This window comes from Falco peregrinus, chromosome 6 (genome assembly GCF_023634155.1).
Source record: "Falco peregrinus isolate bFalPer1 chromosome 6, bFalPer1.pri, whole genome shotgun sequence".
Classification (NCBI taxonomy): domain Eukaryota; kingdom Metazoa; phylum Chordata; class Aves; order Falconiformes; family Falconidae; genus Falco; species Falco peregrinus.
Window position 1 is genome coordinate 70,686,157 of NC_073726.1, and position 22,683 is coordinate 70,708,839.

The following is a 22,683-nucleotide window of genomic DNA, read 5'->3' on the forward strand; positions in this document are numbered from 1 at the left end:
CAAGGCTCCACAGCCACATGAACTGGAAAGTACTCCATTTCAAACTTTTGCCAGCTGTATCAGCTCAGGTTAATACCAAAACCACAGTTTGTTACAGACAGTACCTGTGACAAGCTTCACTACACTGAGAACATGACTAAAAAGGTGCTGCCTGAACACCTCGTCAACTTAATATTTCTGTTAGGTCTAAGGCAGCAGAATAATAAAAGTCCACTAATGGTAACTGCTTTCATCAGCCTTTTAATAATTTTTCCATAGAAGCATCTCTGTGATTTCTCCCTTACCATCTTAAAGTGCAGGGATGCACAGCTGCCTCACTGTTTTCTGAAGATGGCATGGGGAAGAGAGATTAAGGACAACTAAAATAAAAAAAAAAAAAAACAAACATGAAAACTCCGCAAACAACCCAAGAATCCAACAGCCTCTGCCACTATAACACCAATAGCATCCAAGTGTCAAACTGTGCGCACTGCTGTTCTCCAGGGTGAGCTTTTTGCCACAGTATCTGGTCACACACATAGGGTAAAGGCAGCCCTTTCCCTGGGAGTCCCAAACACAACACGACCAGCATCCACAGTGGGTTTCCCAGGTTACCACAACAAAAGTTTTCTCTTCTGCTGGCACACGTTAAATGCATAGAAATGGTAAGCCTTGGGTGTTATAAAAAGAGGAAGCTACAATTAACTTCATTCTTCTGTACTAAAGCTCTCAAGATTAATCATATTGCACAAGCACCTTTTTAACTGCTCTGAGGAGAGGCCTCTCCAAGCAGTACTCACACATGGACCTGCTCTCTCCAAAGCTGCTGTGCTACAAACCTTGAATTCACTCTCTCCAGAGCTGATGTGTTACTAACCTTGACAGAACAAAACAAAACGAGGTAAGCAGGCAAGCCTTTCAAGTCTAATTTCTGAAGCCATTCTGACACTGAAAACAAAACTGTTTTATCAGCATACAGAAACAAGCAGACAGGAATGGCTTGATCCTGGAAAGGTTCTGAAGGAAGAAGGAAAACACTCGCAGCACAAAAATTTGTTTCACTAGTACTGCCTCAAGGACCTAAAGATGACTAGCACATGAGTATGTCACAATTTGTAGTACCTTACATGCCCTTTTGACCAATTCTTGACCCACCGGGCTGGGGAGGGGCGGGGGGGGAAATGACCTAAAGAGACAGGGGAGAAACCACCTGAATATTTATGCTCTTTAGGAGCAATAATCTGTGTGTTGAAATACATAACACGTAAACAGTTTAGTAAGTGTCAGATTTTAAGTGTTCCATCATTCAGCCAAGATTTCTTGTTTATTAACTACTACATGAATCACCACCTTTAAAAAAACCTGTCAGCCTCCTACTGAAAATAAGCAAAATATTAGTCCTCAAAATCTCACACAAGCAGTAATTAGTTTTTGTTTAAAGGATACTAAGTCAAGGTTATAAGGAGAACAGTATCATTTGCAAATAAGCTCTCTAGAGCAGGAAACAGAACTTGGGTCTGTCACTGTTCAAAACGAGTTACATGGCACTTCTAGCCAAAGGCATATCCTACACACACAAAGGTGCTGGCTTCTAGAAACAAAATATATCTGCCACTCTTGAGCACCAGCAATAGGCACTGAGCCTCCAGAATAAAAAACAATGACAGAAGACAGACCCTCCACCTACCCAATTTGCAGTTCAGGACAATTTGAATCCTTAGAAGAAAAGGAAAGGAGGCTGCACAGAATGTGAGAGGGAGAAAAGGAGGGATGGCTCCTTTTCAACAATAGACAGTTCCAGCACAATTTCAATTCACATAATGTGACCATGGAGGTCACATGAGTTCACTGTATAAACCCCTCAGCACAGACAGGTAGGGCAGGAGGAAGGTGGAATCAAATGTTTACACTGGACATATTCCTCTTCCATCAAATGGTCCATCAGGTGACCAGTGCCCTGCTTCCCACCGATGGCAGTACAAGTTAAGATTCCGAATGATCAACTCCTGACATGTAATTCAAGAGATGGGACTCAGACGTACATCTAAGGATGATGCCCAGCCCGCCCTACTGCATTATGGACAAACTGAGATTCAAGGAGTAAATACTGTTCTCCCACAGCTCTGAGATTAAAGTTCAGCAGAAGGGAAAACACTGGCCTGCATAGTCCACGTTTTTACACCAGCAAGGAAGAACAGGTTAGTATGAGAGCCTCATGAAAATATCCTGTCAGAAGCTTCCCTGTACAGGTCACATTTCTGTGCTTGTTCTCTTCTCCCTGACAAGACTATTCCACATAACTATTTTTACTTCATTGAAAAATCTTTTTGGAGGTGTGGAGGAAGGTATGAATATCAGAAGTACTTTTTATGGGTAGGCAGATTTTTTTTCTCCCATATATGCTCTTAATGCAGATTATAAAGCACATAAGCCTTTGGGTACTTCATATTCAAAAGCAGTTATTTGTTTATTTACAGTTCCAGCCTTTCTTATTATTGTTATTGTTACACACAGATACCCATTACCCTGTCTACTTACAGGGCTGAATGCCAAATGCAGCAGGATTTCCAAGACTTGAGACCTTGTCAGGTAAGAGTTCTTCAAGCTTTATCACACACTATGTCTCTTGCATAAGCTTTACGCAAGTTAAAACCAGATGCATTATTCTTTTAAACAGTTCTTATTTAAGAATATAACATAATATTTGACGGTTGTCTTGAGAAAAGCGTAACATTTGCAAGCAGTTTACAGCCATTGTTCATTTGAGATGAAGCAAACTTCTTTCAGCGTGTGACTGGATTCAAATTGCCATAGCTGCAGAGTCAAAGACAGAGGCTACTACTAATTATTTTGCATTTAAGCAGAAGTGGGAGTTACCACTTGAAGTCTAGCATCCAGCTAGCCAATATAGCCCAGAAGATGTCTAGCATATCACTAGCATAGAATTAAACCAGCGTTAGCCAAGGTTGGTACCCAGTCACCATGAAACTCCTGAAGGGACAAACTAAGCTGAAAGGCAACAGCTCTACCACACAGCTCGAAGCAGCAGCTTAAGACTCTTCCCTATCAATCAGGAGTATTTGTATTTAAGGCTCAGATATTGTGTATCTCCATGGAATAGTAGACAAGTTCTAGATTTAACTGTGTTAGAGTGGGAACCAAACATTTTAGGTTTACGTATGCTCTCAAACAACCCAAAGATTAACTCATTTTAGCTTGTTTCTCTCCATTCTAGAACAGCCTGAAACCATCACTACAGAAGGCCAAAGTTCTGAACCACCTTAAAGTTTCAAAGTTAACACACTTAGCTAGAAAAGATATTTTTTTAAATCAATTTTTTCAACAAGAGTTGACATGACTTACAAATCTTTGTACGAGTGGTGGCTACCGAATTCTGCAAGATAGAAAGAACACTGACAAATGTTAGAGTAATACGGTAAGAAAAATGCATTATCCCTTTTTCTGTTTTAAAAAGCCAGTGTTTACACATACAATATGACGTCTTTGCCCACTGCTTAGCCAAAGAAATCAAGGGATTTCCAAGAAAATGAAGCCTCCAGTCCCCACATTAACACACAATAAATGTATCTCCCTTATTCTGTGGGAATTGTGTGTTACATTTATTTATTCATTTAAACCAAAGTCAAGGATCTGAACAAGAACTTTGCTTGCCTAATGGCATTAAATGCCAAATGTATACCCCATTGAACTAGACGGGAAAGGAAAAGCTAGATCTACAGCCACTCCATAGATCTGTCTGAGCCCAACTCCAATTGGGAAGGAAAAAAAGCCAGTGATCAGCAGACTTAGACAAGTTTTTATAGAAGAGGAGATCTGTTGGTATGCAGCTGCCGTGTGCCTAGCCTATCTTTTTTTGGCAATGCTATAAATAAGCTTCTTTGGACACCACAGCTGCCCTCCCCAGTTCTTCATGAACCACTGCAACTCCCTAAATATTTCTCAAGCAGGAAGCACCACAAGCCCTCGGTGAATATCCAGCGAACTTGCTGTTCCCCCATACAACATTCACACCCTGCCCTGAACTTCAAAAGAGTCCTTATAGCAGCCTTCCTGAACCCAGACGGAAGACTTTACAGCGAGTACTAAATAAACATGTGGCTATGGGTGCTTTTAAGAGGGTACTTCACCTGATAAAGTAGTAGAAATAACACTGATAACACCTTAATAGAAAGATGAAGCCCTAGCTTATCCTAACAGCCCAAGTGGAAGGGTGTAAAATAGTATAGTCTTTTCCATATTTCTACCTGCTTTAAGACAAGGAGACATAGGGGAGGCAATAACTCAAATTCTTCCTGTACTTAAGCACCGAAGTCATGACAGATAACCTCCCTTCAGGGCCACTAATTGCAATCTTCAAAAAACTATGAGCTAAAGAGTCAACCAGAGGGGGGATGTGACCAGAAGTTGCCTTGGCAATGAGTAGATAAGGGATTTGCAAGCTTGCTTCATTATGTATTGAGTTGCTTAGGCAGTTTTATATCAAGAACATAGAGAATTAGCAGCCAGAAGACCATTTCCAAGGGGAGACTTCAACTTCCATCCTATAAACCTCCATCAAGATATTTGTATAACTGTGGATTAACAGGCTCTTCTTACATAAGAAAATACTTTCAGTTAATGGTTAGTATCTGAGACCCAAGCGCCTATGCTATGCATCATCTGCTAAATCTATTTGTGAAGTCTTATCAACAGAGACCAACCTCAGAGAACCATCTCTACATTTATTGTGTAAGTGAACAGAAGTCAAATATTAGTCTAAGTGTAAAACCATAAGTTTTTAGTCTTTTAGTCCAAAGTCCTGTGCAAACAGAACTGTCCTTCAAAAAGGAACTTCACTGTAGAGTCATCTCTGTGTTTATCCCACATCATCTTTACTTTGAAGAGTTAACAATTTATTCCATCTAAAAGAAAGGCTTGTTAAAAAATATTTTGTTTTGCACAAAGCCACAACAGGGTTGCTGAGGCAAAGCAAAGTCTACAACTCTGATCTTGGAGAGAATATTATCTTAAGATTCAAATGGAGACTACTAGCACCAGTACTGGAAAAATGAAGGGATACAGAACAGCAGCACATAGGCCACGAGAGGCAGGAGTTAAAATCAAGAGCTTAAAAGTTCTCTCTACCTTAAACCTGAAAGTAACCCTGGAACCCCTGTGACCAGGAAGTGATTCACAACCTTTAAGTCTGATGTGAAAGACTGCTAGAACTATCTCAGGTCAAAAAAACTACAATGGAACTGTTCTCCTTCCTTCCTCTTTCATTCCTCAGTAAGCCTTCCCTGTCTCCCGAACTGCAGAGAGGATGTGACTGTCAGTTCACTGGCAGCAATTTGCAGGATACCATCCCAACAACTGTCAGAGGAAACAGTGTGGAGAGATGGAACAGGCTGCATGTCTGAATATACTTCCATCAGAGACAGTTACTGCAAAACAGATCATCCAACATCGCAGAAAGCTCCTCATATTTTTACATTATCAAAACCCCACCAGGAAGTTCAGAGTCCTCCTCACCTAGATCGATTTTTGCCTTCCCACTAATTGTTATCAGCAATGTATTTCACTAAGTGCCTCTAACAAAGCAGTCTTGCTACACAGAGTGGTGGAGGACACAAGAGCACAGTTACAAGGCAGGAAAACTAGTTCCTGATCTTCTGCAGAAGACCTATTCAGTGTCTACTCTGCATTGACAGAAAAGTTGCTCCTTAACAGTTCACAGCAAGATATCCAAGGCATCAGGGAAGACAAGAGTGTACCTGTGTAGGTGGCCTTTCCCGTTATGACCTTCAACGACTAAATAAAATTCAGGTTGATTAAATTATGACATACATAAACTCTGAGAGGGCATCAAACTCACCTAATACAAATCCTTTCTTAATTCAGAGTCCTGTTCTAAAGACAGAGCTATGAAAACACTCCCGAGACTCTAAGTACTTATTTCAGAGTCCAAATATTTTTTGCTTAGAAATTAAGAGTTTCTCAATTTAAAGTTACTTTATAATAAGCTAATCTGCCCAGAGTCCCATGTTTTCAAGGATTCAAGCTTCTCACATGGTTGAATTAACTTCTGGCTTATCCTTGGATTTACCAACTTATTCCTTGAAAATAATCAGTCATGACCAAAACAAAACCAACCAACTTTATGTATCAAATTACCATAATCACATTGGCACAGCTACTGAATGATGTGACAGACGGCTAGAGCTGACACAAAGGTATCAAAATTTTAAAAACTGATAGCATTTTATATCACTTAATTCTTAAGTAGTTACAACAACAAAGGTTTTTATCTCTAACCATATCTTTTGAGATAGGCCTATAAAGCTGGTTATTTTCAGAAGAGTTTTAAATATGTGCATATCTAAATCCCACAAAACCTTACCACGATTTGATTCCTCCTTTCCTTAGGCCCTCTAGGAAGTCCTTACCAGAAGCATGCTTTGCCACAAAAAAACCCAGCTGTTTCTGCTGGGCCTGTGCCCAACTCTAACAATGCTTCCTCAGAGAGACTGGACACATACCTAGGAGTGCAGAACATCACAACCACGCTATTTAAGATGACACCAATATACCTGATCTAGGGGAGAATGGCTTCCACCGGTACACATAGCCACATTGTTATTTTATTGTGAAGAAGGTCTCTGGCAAAGTCATAACCAAGGACACTTGCCACAGATCCCAAACTAAAGAACACCCTTCAGCCAAGTTCCCCCGTTCTGCATCCTGCCTATCTGCCTCAGCCCATGACATCAGCTTTCCTTCCTTTTTCCTACAGATGCCAATCCAGACCTTCTCACTAGCAGTATAAATTCACTTAACAGCTAAATATTGCCCTACTCAAGGGAAGAATACACATGCACAAACACATTCTGTGCACACAGAGCTCTCCCCAGTGAGTCTGTAGTACTTGAACACCGGGACACAAAGATCTGGCTTTTCAAGAGCACTATCAGTCCTGTAACAAAGTCCAGGGCAAGCTGACAGCAGCTGCCAATAGAGCCAAGCCCTCTCCTGAAAACATCAACTCTATAGTTATCTTCCTCGCACAGAGTGCTTTGCGCTTCTCAAAACACAGAGCCTTCCAGCATGAGAGGAAAAGGGCTAAGAGAGCAAGATGCAAAGCAGCTGTTTCGGTTTATGGGCTGTGACCCAGTAAAGCAGATAGACCTAGCACATAAGGTAACACCACAAACATCAGTGCATTCCTTGTGAACAGAATGGGGAAAAGTTTGTTATTCCCACCGTCAGAAAGATGCTGCATTTCTACATCTCACTGCAAACAACAAAAAGCAGTTGCACCCTTCCCAATTAAGGGGATAGCTGCAGAGAATCAGGCACACAGAAGTTTTCTTTAGGATTCACGTACTCTGTCCCTGTCACATTCAAAACAACACTTTTAATGCATGCTTGAGACTTACTTCTCCTATTTGTAAGTAAGGCTTGTAAACAAGTTTTATTTAGAGTGGATTTATATCATACATTATTGCTGAAAGTAACACTTAAACCCAGGTTTTTTCAAAAGAGACTACAACGGGACATCTGTGTCAGAACTGGGCTAATGCCAACAGGACTGTCTTCAGCCAAGGGGCACAGTACCTCACCAAATCAAATGTGGCTATTTGGTGCCTCTATTCCATAAGAATACCAAACACCACTTCAATAACTGCAGGTTTGTGAGATGAAGAGCTCTCTCCAGCTGCGTAGTCTGAACTTCATAAGCAGAAGAAAATGTTTCTACAAACCAGACAACAGTGTGTAAGCAGCAGCTTCAGAGAAGCTCTCAGAACTGGTATGTGTGCCATAATACCTATTCAATTTCTTCAAATCCAGTGTGTTCTCTTGTTCTAGTAGTGTTTATTAAATGTCTTTTCAGCACAAGAGAAAACTAGCTATGCAAAAGAAAAGAAAAGCTGAACCTGACACACTATGAAGCTGAGAAAAAACTGAAATTTCATTTGCTTTTGTTAGCGAAGCATACATTTTAGTTGAAACCTGTAAGAGCGTTTTCAAGGAAACAAGACATTCAAGATGAATGCATTTCTTTAGCGTGCCAAAATGAATCTCCATTGCTTAACCATAACACAAGTAGTGAGCATGAACCTGTAAGACAGTAAAGTAGTTAAAGTTCAAACTGTAACTGCTGTTGCACATACACAAACACATGAAAAACAAGTCTTACTAATGCAAACTGCAAGCACTGGATAGTGCTGCTCTAGGCTCTACACAACAATAGTAGGAAATGGAAGTATCTTGTCTTTTCCAGTCAAAACATACAAAATATGAACACACTATGAACACTAAGCATCTTCCAAGTAGCCTCTCTTCCACAGAAAGGTAGAGGAAATTTTCAACTGTGATAAAACCTGCTATGCCAAAGCTGTTTCACTAGAAACCAAGAGCAGCCCTCTCCCTTCACAGACCAGGTCCAAACTTCTGCTTCCCCACATCACAGCACTGGCACTCACAGGAAAAACTCAAAGTAAATGATTCACTTTCTCTCTGACAATTATTCCATAGAAAGGAAGCTGTCTAGCACTTAAATGATTACAGTGGGGCTTTTCCTTCCCGTTAATTAACCAAGGCATTCTCTGTATTTTCAGGTCTGACACTTCACTGGGGTCACAGTCTTGGATTTCTGATCATAAATCTTCTTTTTCTGTGGAATGAACAGAATGCACTGCTCAGTGTGGATAACCAGAAAGAGAGAAGCAGCACAAAGCTGACATCTGCCTGGCATCCCAGAATAGCTTCAATGAATCATCTGAATCCAGGTTTGTGAGGAAAGCCACTTAGAAAGATACAACTATCAGTGAAGTACAACAAAAATGATCCTCAAGGAGTAGGGAAGATGCCTTTTGCCCACAGATTCCAGCTGCAGCACTGCCTGGGCTTAAGATACTTCTGTAACATCCCTGTATCAGAAAGCCCTAGGGACTATGACAGCAAAAGAACATGACCCCACCAACTAGGAAGGCAGCAGATTCTTGCTATAACTACAACAGAACAAAAGAAAATTTGGGAAAGGTGCCTTTCCCTTGTCTTTAACCAGACATCTACAGTGCATATGGAGGCTGAAGATATAGCTCAATCCCGGAACAAATAACCTCCTAGTCCTCCACTCAAGACACACAATTCCAGATCTTTGTGGCCTCTCTTCTAACTGCCAAGGAAGGAGGGGATTTCTGTCTTTAGGAGACAAGTTACAACACAGTTTATAGCAGCCAGGGCATGTAATTCTATTTTATTTTTTTTTTAACAACTGCTATTTACCAACAAAGCAGTCCAAGTTGCACATTCATATCCAGCAAGTCAGTCATTCAAAAAAACAAAAAAAAACTACTCAGAATCTGTGAAATGTATCTCAGATGAGACTTTGAAAGAACTAGCCAGATCAGGAAAAGGAGTAAGTCATTTGCTCATTTAAATGTTTTAAGAAGTCAGAACTGAGCCAAAAAAAGCTACCATACACGCTTCCTTCAGCTGGCAAACTGCATACTCTCATATTTGTCCTTTAAGCTCCTAAGTAAATTAAGAAAACACAGCGATCAGTCTAGGGATTGTTTCGATTTCTTTTCATGCTTCATCACCAGTGCCAATAGTAGTCTAGGCACCATTCACTAATTATCCTTCTACAAAGCCAGAAGTGAGCGCTTTACATGTATAGAAGAACCTCCCCCTCTCAATCAGAAGTGTTAAAAATAGTCGTAAAAATCTGGAGTCTTTCAAAAGCATGACAAAAATACAAGTCAGGTTTACTATAGTGAATAAGTTGGTATAAGAAGACAGAAGCCACATAAAGCCTTTCTGCCTGCTTCCCTTCTGAAGAAGGCAAGAGTACCAATTTAATTTTTTCCTTGTTTCACTGATATTTCACCGCTATTAATATGTGAAGCAGGAGGAGTTCTGCAAGTTTCCATACATTATTAGCCCCGGCAAGCTAACTTCCCTCTTTTCTGCCCGTTAATTTGAAGCATGCAGAGAAAGGTCTCTGAGACACTATCTAACAACTCGTGGAAATAATTTCCATAAATTACTCTGCAAGCAAGTCAGTCAGTTGGGGGGTGGGGGGGGTTGTAGAGAAAAAGAAAAAAGGCACAAACACAGGGAAGAAAGCATCTGCAGTCATACTGGCCAATAATAAAAAAGTATACCCAAGGGCATAGTGATTTCAAGGCAGGAAATCCACGCATGGGGAAACATCGTAACTAGATGCAGCACACGCTATCTCATACCAGAAGCTGAACGCTACATATTGCAATATGAACAGCAGAATATTCACTGCCTTGCAAAAAGGGTGAGCATGTGCATATCGATCCTCAAATACCAACTCCAATTCAGTTAAAATCTGAAAATCCTGTTATTGGACTGCCTATTAATTCGCTAGTTTCCACTGTATGAAACAGCTCATGCATTGATCTTCCCTGCCTCCAGTTTTTTTTCAACTGTTGTAATAAGACACCTTAAGAAACCTGCTGCCAGAACTAGTATTAATACCAAACATTGTTATACTGCATATTTTAGTACGGTTCCCTGTTTCAACTGAGGAGATGGCAAAGTTATATGGAGTTCAAGCACTGGTTAGTCAAACGGTTAACATCTTTTTTAAAAGGCAGTAGCTGGGAGGTTTGCGGGGAAGAATCCCAATTTAGTCCATACTCAGCACTCAAGATCTGGATGCACTACATCGAAAAAGCCACTAAACAGTGACAAAACCAGGAAAGTTCCTTTCTTGGTTTCCTGAAAAGGAGCAGTGAATGTTACAAAATTACAAAAGGGGCTAACTAATTAATAACTCCTGGCTGGCCTGAGGAATAGAAGGCTTCAGAGGTAGAATCTGAAGTATAAACAATAGAAACTTTCAGACAAAAATTACATAATAGACACTGAAACAACAGTTTTAAGAAGATAACTGTGAATGTTAAAACAGGCTGCCTCCAAGTCACTCCTCTTAAAAGGCCAAAGACCTTTAAAAAATGAGACTACCAAGAAAGAGACAATAAGAGAGCAGAATACTGTACTCCCATTTTTCAAATTACCAAAACTCTATAGTAAAAACCATAGTCTGTGTTCCCCCCTGTAAATCAGCACTTTTTCAACATTTAAATCAGAATGATAGTTGCACCAACAGAAATATTTCAGAATCAAATACTGAGGCTTTTGCTACAGCATAATCTTGTTAAAGAAATAGAAGTGGTTCATGGGGACCATCAGGTATGACAGAAATTTCAGAAACACCACCAGTGTCAAGGAGAGGCTTCAGTAACACTGCAGGTAGGCAAATAGAAAAACCTGTTATTTTCAGAAGTATTCTTGTAACTAACCCCCAACTTTTAGCAGATCGGATTTTGTAATGTAACTTTGAATCACCCAACTCTAAAAAAGCAAGCACAGGGGAAGGGGCACCTTTGTCACAGAATAGGTTCAATGCATACATCTCTAGACATAACTCCCAACATGCAGCCCAATGAAATTGCCAACTTCACCCCCCACCCACCCAAATTTTAAATTGCAGACTATATGAAAAAGGGTTATCAGTTTCACTCTAACACCATTCACTTTCCCACCTGCAACATTACTAGGCTTGCCGCCTTGGGGATGTAGTGTCACCAACAGGGGTTCCCATTCAAAAAGTCAAAAACAGAAAGTAGGAGGGTTTTGTTAAGATTTTCAGCAAGTAGTGGTTATACTTAAAAAACCCCTAGGGTTCATGACTTCTAGGAAGGGAAGAGAAGGTAGAAATTTTTATTTTGCTTTTTAATACTTTTCTGCAAGTATGCATTTGTACATGCCGTATGTGCCAAGTGGCAGAGTTACAAGCTATTACAGTTTTCCCAGGCCTGCATCTATTCACACCCACACCGGTATCTTGCAAATCCATACTCATATGCATATGTAAAAACAGATGTAGAGCTTCATTAGTGTATACATAAATATTCATTAGTTGCTACTCATGCCCACAAACACGTATATCATATCTGCAAGATAGTGAAAAGTTCCCTCTTACTGTACCGATCTCAGGAACAAGGAAGGACCTAGATTCTTATCCTAGCCGTGTCTAAGCTTATGAAGGTCAACCACAATAACGTGGCATTTCATTTATTTCCCTTCAAAAACTGAGGGGACACACACTTTTACCCCTCTTGTAAAATGGTCAGAACACTTTGAGATGAAAGAATGTCAGTGTAATGTCAGATCAATGGCATTTTCACTGGTTTAAAAGGTAATGCTACTTTCCTAGATAAGAACAGACTACAGCCAGAAATCCTGCAATGCTGCAAATGCCTATCTAAACTAGAGAGCAAAGTACAGGAGAAAGACAGAAAAGCAACTGTCAGTATCATTCTCCTGCATATTCCACCCCAGTTTGTACACAAGTTCTGTGAAACAGGAAAGACAGCTGGATCCTTCCTTTCTGGTTTTACTTCCTTTCAATTTCTCTTTTAGGCTTTGTATAGCTCAGTAACATTCCCACCCATCAATGTTAGGACCTCCAATTTCTCACTAGTGTTTATTTTAGGACTACACTGACTATGCCTGGTTTATGATCATACTTCACAGATCACACAGGGCGTCTTATTTCCAGTCTCTTCTGCAGAGAGCTAAGAAACACCATTCCTGAAAGCGGCTGCTTATCTTTAAATGGTAAGACAAGTCACCTCCCGTCATTCTCTGAGTACAGTGAGGATTTAAGTCAATTCTACCCAACCACCTCACAAGCAAATCCTGACATACAGTCTGACCCTACTTATGTTTATGTGAAAGCACCATCCTAAGGCCACACTACAGTAAAACGTGCCCTTCTGATTCAGTGCAAAGCCCTCTGAAGGGATCATACAGAGGAATTACATGGCTACAAACACCTCGGTGTAACACAAGTGGGTACTTTAAGTATCCACCTCACAACTAACTTTACCAAAAAAAACCCCAAAAAAAATCCAACACAACTTTTTAGTTTTCCAACACTTTACCAAGCTGCTCCTAATTGCCAATTAACAGGAAAATGCAGTCATTTCTTCAATTATTAGAAGCCTCAATTTTTTAACATATTCAGTGGTAATTAAGAATAAGCAAGTAGCATATATTTTGCTAGTAGAAATATTATGAGGTCATGTACAGCCAGAAGTAATTTTCATGATAAAACCAGCTGATATATGCAGAAGTGACCATGTTCACAAGTACACAAGCATACCTGAAGTTTGCCGAGCTAGGAGAGAAAGCAGACCGCAGCTAACAAAACTACATTCCCTGAGAAGTCCTGCTGCTCCTTTTGTCTCTCAGCTGCAGCCCTGGAGACACAGAACATAATCAGAACACAGACCTAGGAACCAAAACCCTACACCAAAAAAAAAAAGAATAATGGTTCAACAGAAACAGTGATTTTGTGGCACCTCATCCCTAGCTGTATTTTCTCTCCTTTATTAACTTGCATCTATTTTCTCTTTCATAGAAGCTATAGCCTTTTAACACTTCTCTTGAAAACATTCCTCCTTTTTCTCCAGAGGTATCAAGTATGTCCTCCCAAATAGAAGATCAACAAGCAACAATTTCTCTTTGTCACTCACTACACTTCTACCCATACCCTAAGCCACACTGACAGCAACCTCATCTTCACTTCACCACCAAACCATCCCCACCTGACTAGTAATGCCGTTACAACAGTTATGGGACCCCACAGTAAACCCAGCCAGGTTCGCTATCTTTTATTCCAACAAGGCTATTTTTAAATCTAGATCAGTTTTCCCATCAAACTCTTTATGCACACCCAGACAGCTGTGCTGTGTGACAAGACCAGGAGAAGAGGACAAAGCACCCCAGGGATAAAAAAACACCAGCAGCTGAAGATAGGGGCACTGCCCAGGACACTCCTAAAAATCCCCCCTTTGTAATAGTTTTCCTTTTGTATTTAGCTTTAATGATTGCTTCTGTTGTTTCAGATCTGAAGAACCTGAGGGCCTTAAAGCCTGTCCATTTACTGGAAAGGAATGCACTTCACTGAACAATGTAGCTATAGGAAAGCTGTTTCTAAAGTCTGTTTAGAGAACAACGAACAGTTGTCTTGATTTAGTGTCTTTGGATCTCTAACTTCTCTACTATCAATATTTAAACCAAGGAGAAAAAACGCAACTGTCATAGCAAGCACTATATTCACTTTACCCTACTGGTTCTGCAGTAACACAGCTTAGCTGAGAAAAGTCCTGGTTTTAATAACGCTGCCGTACCAGGGAAAAGGAAAATAATTTTTAGAAGGGAAAAGCACAAGTCAAGCAAGAAAGGAATTTTGTTTGTTTGTCTCTAGAGTTGCCTTTTTATTTAAGAACACACAATGGAAAGCATAAAAATCTCAGAAGAATGAAGCAGACAACAGTGCCCTAAGGGAAAGGGAAGGAACACAGAGGCTGCACTCCAACAGCAGGCAAGAATTATTGGACTGTAAATTGCCAAGTGGTGCAGAATGAAAGCCCCCCCCAACCCAAAAGTATGTATTTATGATTATACATGGGCTGTCTTCTCAATAGTTGCCATGCTACAATATGCCTGCTAAGCATCTGTTTCATCCTGTCTGTGGGGCTTTTTAAAGTCAATTTAATGCCCACAAAAAGAGATTCAGCACATCTTTCAGGAGCCTGGGGAGAGCAGCATTTAAAATATCACACACAAAGGTGACAAGCAGCAGCTATTACACTTTCACTCTAAAATCAAAATGGATCTCTAAACCAACGCAGGACATTTGAACTGCTCTCCCCTAACAAAAGGGCCTCCCAGAAAATATTTTCCTAAATACCAGTCACACATGGATTGTTTCACTGGAGCAAACATTCAAGGTCACTTAACCCCCAAAATCCTACTTCTTCTAGCTGATTTCTGTGGATCCTCAGATACAGGACCCTTAAAAGCTTTTTCTCGTTTCATAGCATCATGTCCAAGCACTAGCATCAAAGCCTGCTACGTTTTGCAGACCCTAGCATTAACCAATGCTTCGTCCTACATTTACCCGAATTCTCAGTAACGGCGCAGCTATTTAATGCATTTCCCCAGCAATCTTGGAACAACACATGCCATGTACCAGATGTTCACTCACCCAGGAGCTCGCAGCCTGCCACCAAGGGGGAAAAAAAGGTGGGCAACAGCTCTTAATTCTTCTGTCTATGGCTGAACAGCGTTCTCCCTCCTGTGTGCTGCATTCTGTACAGCCACTGCAGTGCTCGGAGCAAGCAGACTCACAGGAGCAGCTGGAAAAGAGCCTTGCATCTTCTAAGCTGAACACAGGTGTCCATCCCAGATTGAGGGTGGTTCTTTCACAGTAAACCTATCATCTACAGCTCCCTTAGCCAGAGGGTGGGTCACTGTGACAAGTGGCCATTGGAAGGTGATAACTAGGGCAAAAGAGAATAATAAATCCAGAAAAATTGCGTGTGCGCGCGTGTGTCTGTGTGGGAAGGGAAAAGAATAAGTGGAGCAAATAATGAGTGAAAGAATGGAGTCAGTATACAAAGAAAATTATTTACTGAACAGACCATTTGTGCTGCTGACCTCAGTTCATTCCTCTCCAAGTTTTAACTCCTTACAGTCAGGGCTTTGTCTGGGAGAGAATGTCACAGCTCATTTCCACCACTACCCTCCCTTAACCATTTTAAGATACCACTACTAGATCCTGCAGGTGAGGACACACTCCAGCAATGGGCTGCTGCTCAGTTTCAGTGCTCTACAGTAAGCTCTCACAAACCAAAAGCCTGGTCAGCCCATCATGTTTCTCCCTGCCTCCACCTCTAACAAAAAGACTCTTTGAACCCAGAGTTCAAGGGGGTGGTGGCTAGGATTCATACCTCCACCATTTTTAAGACCTTCACAGATAATTTTTCTGCAGTACCTGAATATTACCAGGATATAAAAAGTTAATGCCTGCCAAACATTCCTTCCCACAACAAGAACTGCTGTACGCAACTAAATCTCACACCATGACCTTGTTCTTGCCACCTAAAGATTTTGCTGTTCTAACTGAAACTCCATAGACACTACATGCATTTGCTGTGCATAACTGTGGCATAAACTCCAATATGTCACAGCAACACGTATTTTGCACAGCAGGAGCTATCCCACCAAATGGGAACACTAATATCTTCTGCATTTCTGCTTGGGGAAACCAGAGAATATAGGTTTTTATAACTGAAAAAAAATGTAATATATATTTTAAGTCATTACTGCATTTGAGAATAGGATCACAGAATCTACTTGCTCTCAGATTCCCTGATACTTATTGAGGATACTGCCTCCACACTGGAGCCTACACAATGAAGCAAGTAGCAAACCTGAGTAAAATTGTGCAATATGCAGCGTAACTTCACACTAAATGTCATGATTTTGTTACACAGCATAGCATTGAACTTACAGCCCCGAAAACACATTCTAGCCCATACCACTGTAAAGAAACTTTTCTAAAAACAAGCCAAAGTGTCTTGACTTTGTAGACAGGCTGAAGGCTGTTCACATTCTTCTGCGAGGTGTCAGAGGACTGCATTCAGTCAAGTCATAGGAATTAAAACTGAGCATTTCCAATTGCCCTTGTAGCAAATGAAGCACAATTCTAGCAAATAAGTCAACCTAGGTTAAGCTAAGACACCTGTTAGAAGGACCACATGCTCAGCTACCCACTCTTGTGAATCACTTCCTGAATTGCCATAATTAGCACAACATTGTAAAGCAATTCATCTTCAAATCCAACAGAAGAAATAAACACTCGGTTTACTGTGTTAATCTCACAGCACTTTATTGCTAGTCCATTTCAGAGTCTTCCCTTCAAGATCCACCTGTTGCGACACCAACAGGAAAAAGGAACAACCGAGACCAGCCAGTATGCAGCAATAACTGGCCCACTGGGTCAAGTCTGACCTATGCATCTTGAAACTACTCAGCCATCTGGTCCTTTCTTCTCAGTACCCTCTTCCAGCTTTGTGGTACTTCACGTTTCTGAAATTCCTTGCTTTCTTAAAAGTCCAGAATGAAATTACTACGCCCAATAGCTGAATTCACCAGCAGACGCCAACTGTGAGAAAGCATCATGCCTGTAAGTTATCATCATGGTTTGCATGAATGCAGAACAGAATTCACCACCACTGTCCTCCACCATCGAAAAACCCTTGACCGCCTGGGATGTTTTTCTGTATGCTGGCTGATCCCTATAGCTTTATGAAACACGTTAGCTTCTCTCACCCTTGGAGATCTAGACTTTTGATATTATAAACCTTGAGCTCACTGGGAGTTTGATGAAGCATAAAATAAGCGTAGTTTACCAGTCAAATGAACAACAAAGGATCTTTTGTGATAGCTAAAGAGTACAGGAACAGTGCAGCGAAGGAGTCAGGACTTAGAAAAAGACAACCTCTTATATTTGGAGGTGATATTCTGTAACATTTGATTAATCATCTGGTTTATCAGTGACATGATTTCAAATGAATACAATAGCTTTGTTAAATGTAATTGTCGTACTGACACAACTCACCTGAAGACTTTAGATTAAGGAAAAGATGATATAAAGTAGAACCACTGCAATGGTGCACAAGTACAATGCAATAAGGAAATCTGACCTCTTGAAAAACATTCACTCTGAAATGTTCTGGCAGAGGGTAAACAGTAAAGTCCCCAGGTTTTTGGCACAAAGAAGGAAGACTTAGAAAATGTTTCTCCTCAAAAAAGTAATTTTGCTTCTGTAATAGCATCTTACTGCTCCATGGTAGTTACAGTTCCAAGGTGACTATCTGAAGATACAGCCCATCTTAAGAGAATGCAGGTTAGTGCACAGCAGTTCCTGAAATAGAACATTTGGTTTTGCCAACATTTCAGTTTGGGAATGTCCACAATTTAAACTAGAGTATAAGAGTTTTGAGGAAGAAACTGTGAAGTAAACAAGTCATCTTGTAGAACACAGTTCCAACAGCACTTTCAGCTAGCCTTAGAGAATATAAGACAAATGTATTTTTTTCAATCTACCCTTTCAGAGGCTTACTATTTTAATTCCTTCTATCCTAATACTGCAGCATTTTAGAAGACTGTTGCTTCAGTAACTATTTAAAAATAAACTCTCCAGAGAGCACACAGCACTAAAAAGAAGCCTCTCCAGACTGATGAGACATCTAGACAATCGTCCACAAAAGGGCACATTAGCAGAAGAATTCTCCTACAGAGGAAGCAAACATCTCAAGTGACACTCTCCAAGCAATTTAGCTGTTTTAGATCACACTTGAGACTACACCATTTCTAAATTAACATTAGCTGATACTGCTGCTAGAAAATAATACTGCAAACTGCACCGCTAATGCAGCCTGCGAGGACAAACTTTATGTTCCTACTGGCTCCCCCTGTCAAGAACAGGCTTATGACTACTGCTAACAAAATTCAGTAGTTTCTCCTCCATGCACCAAAGGAGGGTAAGACAGTAGACAGCCAGGAGAGAACAAAAGAAAATGCCTGTGGGGAACATGAAACAGAAAGAGGGCAGTGGATTAAAGGAAGGAAAACACATAGTAAGAGGAAACCAGAAGAAACACTGAATAACAAACCTGAATAGCACACACTGCTCTCTGAAGGCACCCAAAATGCTAGTTTTCCAAAAGCCAGTTTTTCCAGTGGCACCATGCCCTGAGATGCAAGGATAAGGTACCAGAAACACAGTCCACCATTGCTGGGATGTCAGATTCCCTCCCTAATGCTACTGAAGTTCAGACTGACCACAGTCAGAAGAAGGTTCTGCACCTTGGGGAGGCACTAGGTAGGAAAGGTACAAAAAGAGATGGAAGGGAAAAGTACAGTCAAAAACCAAACAAGCAGACCTGGAGAAGATGAGAGAGGGGCTATGTGTTGTACACACAGCATAGTCATCAACAAAGATCTCCCTCCTGTCCCAGAGGAAACATGGATCAGGAGACTCCTCTCTCTCCTCATGAACCACACTGTGAATAGTCATGACCACAGCTGTATGAAGGATTGTATCAGCAAACTGTGGAATTGGCTCAGCGTACAAGCTGGCCGCCTGGAATACCTATCTGTCCTCTGGTTTTATTAAGTCTCATCACTTACTGTCTGGGTAGGATATGAGACCAAGGAAATGGGAACAAGTGCGGTATGAGTGCAGAGAGGTGTCTGAGGGACAGATCAGAAGCAAGTCTGATCAATGTCACAAAACCTGACCATGTTGAGAGGAGCGCGATAAGGGAGGATGTGCAAGGGATATTTGCCGTGAACACAGACTGGTTATTCTAAGACAAAGGTTCTCAGATTACATGAATATTTACCTCTCACAGATATATACCTCCTCATAAGCCCACAGAGTTTATATTTTTCAACTTTAGAAGAGTCTCACTGAATGATTTGAAGGTTGGTTCACATCCTGAAATAAATTCACTGTCAAATGATACTCTATTCAATACGCTGAACTCAAAACTTCTCAGTATGTGCCATACTAAACATCAACAGAAAAAGCATACCTGCTTTCTTCCACTCATCTGCCCTATTTAAGAAAAATAAATAAATAAAATCTTAGAGCAGAGACTTCTTTACTGTGTTTTAAAATACTTGGCACAGCAGAGTCCTGGGTGGGTCTCCAGACATGTGTAACGCAACAGGCATCACATATAATGCAAAAGCAACAAGAAAGTACCAGGTACAGTGATGGGCTCAGCTGTGGCCCATCTGTCTTGTCTCTCTCTGTGGGAACACTGAATACCATCACTGTGGAGAATTTTGTGGAGATCTGCTACCGATGCTGTCACCTTCTGGATAGCTCCTCCATTTTCACACATACAACTCCTCTGTCTCTGAAGTACTGGAAGCAGACCAGGTATCACTGACACCCAACCTTTTCCTGTACTTCCTGAATGTGTACGCAGTCCTACTCTCCCTGGAAAGTCCACAGTATGTTTAGCTTCTGTTTATAAGCAGCAAGACAAATTACACTTAGGAGATCTAGAAGAAACTTGAAATACCAGGTGCAAGGCACTGACCTTCCCAGGGTCGCCAAGAAAACTACATACAAAGGCTAGCTCCAAACTAGTCTTCCTTTACAATCAATGCAGAAAGAAGCACAGCTCTAGAGAATTCTGAATGGGATTCTCACTTAAGTGATTTAGCATGGCTACATGAATCATCAAAAGCATGCCACATTCCCCAAAACTGTTTACACTTCCTGACAGTTTAATCTAGCTTTTCTTTATCAAACTGAGCAGAACTCTGTTTATAGCAGATGGAGTACCATACACAATGTACACAGACTGTTATTAAAGAAATAATTTACTCCTACAAAAAAAGATTAGCAAAATATTCTCGGATTTGACTGTTTAAAGCATGACTCCTGGGCAAACACCTGCCTTCATTCCTCATTTGTATGCAGTTCACCACAAAACAGAGGCAATGAGAAAGTCTACCATCTTCCCCTTCCATTTCTTTAGTCATAACCATGATTTTGCACGTGTTGGACATTTCTCAACACAAGATCCAGAGTAGTCTATGACATGGGTATCACTGGATGGATATCAATTAGGTTTGCATTCTTTAACTTGGTTAGAGCCAAATTTGGTTTCTTGTTGCCTTTAGATTAATCTCTTTAATAAACCCTGAAAAAAAACCGTAAGCAAGTGTTAAATGGTGCAAATTGGTACAAGCTGCAGTGTCTCACATAAATGGAGCAGAGTTTATACTGTCCTTTACACAGGACCCAAGAGAAGCCCTTCTTAACAGCTGTGTTAAGTATACATGGCATATTGAGAAAGACCAAGACAAAGGCAAGAAGGGCCTCCCAACCATCCTGTTAAACCAAGGCAGTTCCACCAAGGCCATAAAGAGACAGAAGCGTTAGATAGGACTCACATGGCCACAAGCACTTTTACTTGCATGGCAGAGATAACGAGATATGATCCCACAAAAATGCAGCTGTTCCGCCTATACTTTAACTTTCAGTGAAAAGTCTCCCCACAGCCTCAGAGTAAAGAGATCTTCATAATTTAAAGGGCGGTCACTATAAAACTTATGCTATGCATTGTCACTTTAGTTCAAAAGTTACTTAGCAGAAGATTACACCCTAAGACTTCATCAGACACACCACCCAAAGCTCATTCCAAAGCATCTTGCAGCCATGACAATAAAAGATATAACTAAGCAAAACACTTGAAAGGTAGATTTATTAGAAGTCTTCAATGCATTGAAGTGTCCTCTTCCCTCAGCCACATCAGCTCCCAGCAAGCCTTGCCTCACTTCAAAGCACTGCAGATTCAGAGGAATTATTTCCAAACAGCGGGGCAGAAAGCAGTAAATCAGAACAATTTTCCTGCTGGCCAAAGAGGAAGTTGATGCAATAAGTGCATTATTTCCCAGATTTTAATTAAGCTGTACAATTGGAATCCTAATGCAGGCAAACACAGCAAAAGACCCATAACATAAGACAAATACTTCTGGACTGATGTTGGAAACAGTCAGCACAGAAAACAGAAAGCTGCAAGATTTTACCTTTGTTTTGTATCCTACAATAACGTTTGAGATTCAGCAGTCTAAACCAGAACTCCAGTACACAATATGCTACACAGGAACAGAAGAAAACACATATCTTGCACAGAGAGGCTCCAACTCAAGGGATGACTGATGGACAAGTGGATCCAACAAAAGAAGGGAGCACATCCAAAAGGCAAAAACAATCAGAAAAATAAGCAATGACCTACTGAGTCCACTGCTGGGCAGTTCTGGTTCAGTCAGTTCATGGCAAGGGAAGGCATTAAGAACTTCTCTGAAGGCAGACGAGGCGGCTTCATCGATGTTTATGGAACTCTTCTTCATGATGGATGAAAAGCATCCATCTGCCACTCCTCTCTTCATGATGAGAACAAGGTAAAGAAAGGCCACAAGGGTTTAGCAAATGCCTAAAAGTTAGCAGCATTAACAGGTGGGACTACACGTTACATTCTCCACAGTATGCCCCTCTAGATGACAGTTGAAAAGGGCTAAAAAAACCAGCTTATGTCTGTAGTTGTAGAACTCCATACAGGAATGATTTGCTAAAAGGCAAAGGCAAACAAAAAAAAACCCCAAACAAAAACCTCCACTTTCAGTAAAAACGGCCATTGTTTTGAACAGCTGAGTATCAAAAAGAAATCCAGACAAAGCAAGGGCAGCCTAGACGAGTTTTAACCATGTGGCTAGACACAAAAGATCGTATCTCAAAGATGTTGTGGAGAAAGAATGAAAAAGGTTAACATTCAACCCAGATAAAGATCTGGGGAGAAGTCAGAGATGACAGGCTGAGAGAGACAGGAATCTAGCAAAAACGTTTTCCTCACAATCTCCATACCTTTCTTCCTTGCCCCTTCTCAAAAGAGAAATGCAGTTTCTCATGTTGTCTATTGCAAAAACAATAGTTTCAGAACAGTTGATCCCTACTGGAGCAATCAGGTTACTGTCTTCAGCAAGACATTTAACCTGGTACTGACCACACACCTTTAGCAGAAAAGTTATGAACTCCCCTTCAAAAGTGTGGGACAAAATAGGTTCCTCTTTCCTGAATCCGAAATAATTCTATTGTTAATTTACTGCTGTCTACAAAGAGCAAGAACTTGCATTTTCTTTTCTTGTCTCACTGAATACTTTTGAATGGAGTAAATTTCAATACCTCAGAAAAGAAAGAAGAACATCCTTCAATTTCCTCTTGCT

The 22,683-nt window shown here is 40.7% G+C and overlaps 1 protein-coding gene and 1 long non-coding RNA gene across 19 annotated transcripts in view; one reads left to right on the plus strand and one right to left on the minus strand.

Moving 5' to 3' along the window:
• Window positions 1-22,683, minus strand: part of MICAL3 (microtubule associated monooxygenase, calponin and LIM domain containing 3) — a 161,673-nt gene that overhangs the window by 134,914 nt on the left and 4,076 nt on the right. For 13 of the 18 annotated variants that reach the window (XM_027782838.2, XM_027782837.2, XM_027782833.2 and 10 more), the window contains exon 1: window positions 13,187-13,294. The exons of 1 other annotated variant lie outside the window; for it this stretch is intronic. The gene's annotated coding sequence lies outside the window, so the exon portion shown is untranslated. Of the gene's footprint in view, window positions 1-13,186; window positions 13,296-15,076; window positions 15,228-22,683 lie in introns of those variants that run through there. 4 more of the 18 variants (XM_027782827.2, XM_055807542.1, XM_027782826.2 and 1 more) reach the window with 3 other exon arrangements.
• On the plus strand, window positions 7,440-15,025 carry LOC129784701 (uncharacterized). The gene is made up of 3 exons (XR_008747718.1): window positions 7,440-7,786; window positions 8,598-8,768; window positions 13,932-15,025. It is a non-coding gene; the product is annotated as an uncharacterized LOC129784701 (long non-coding RNA).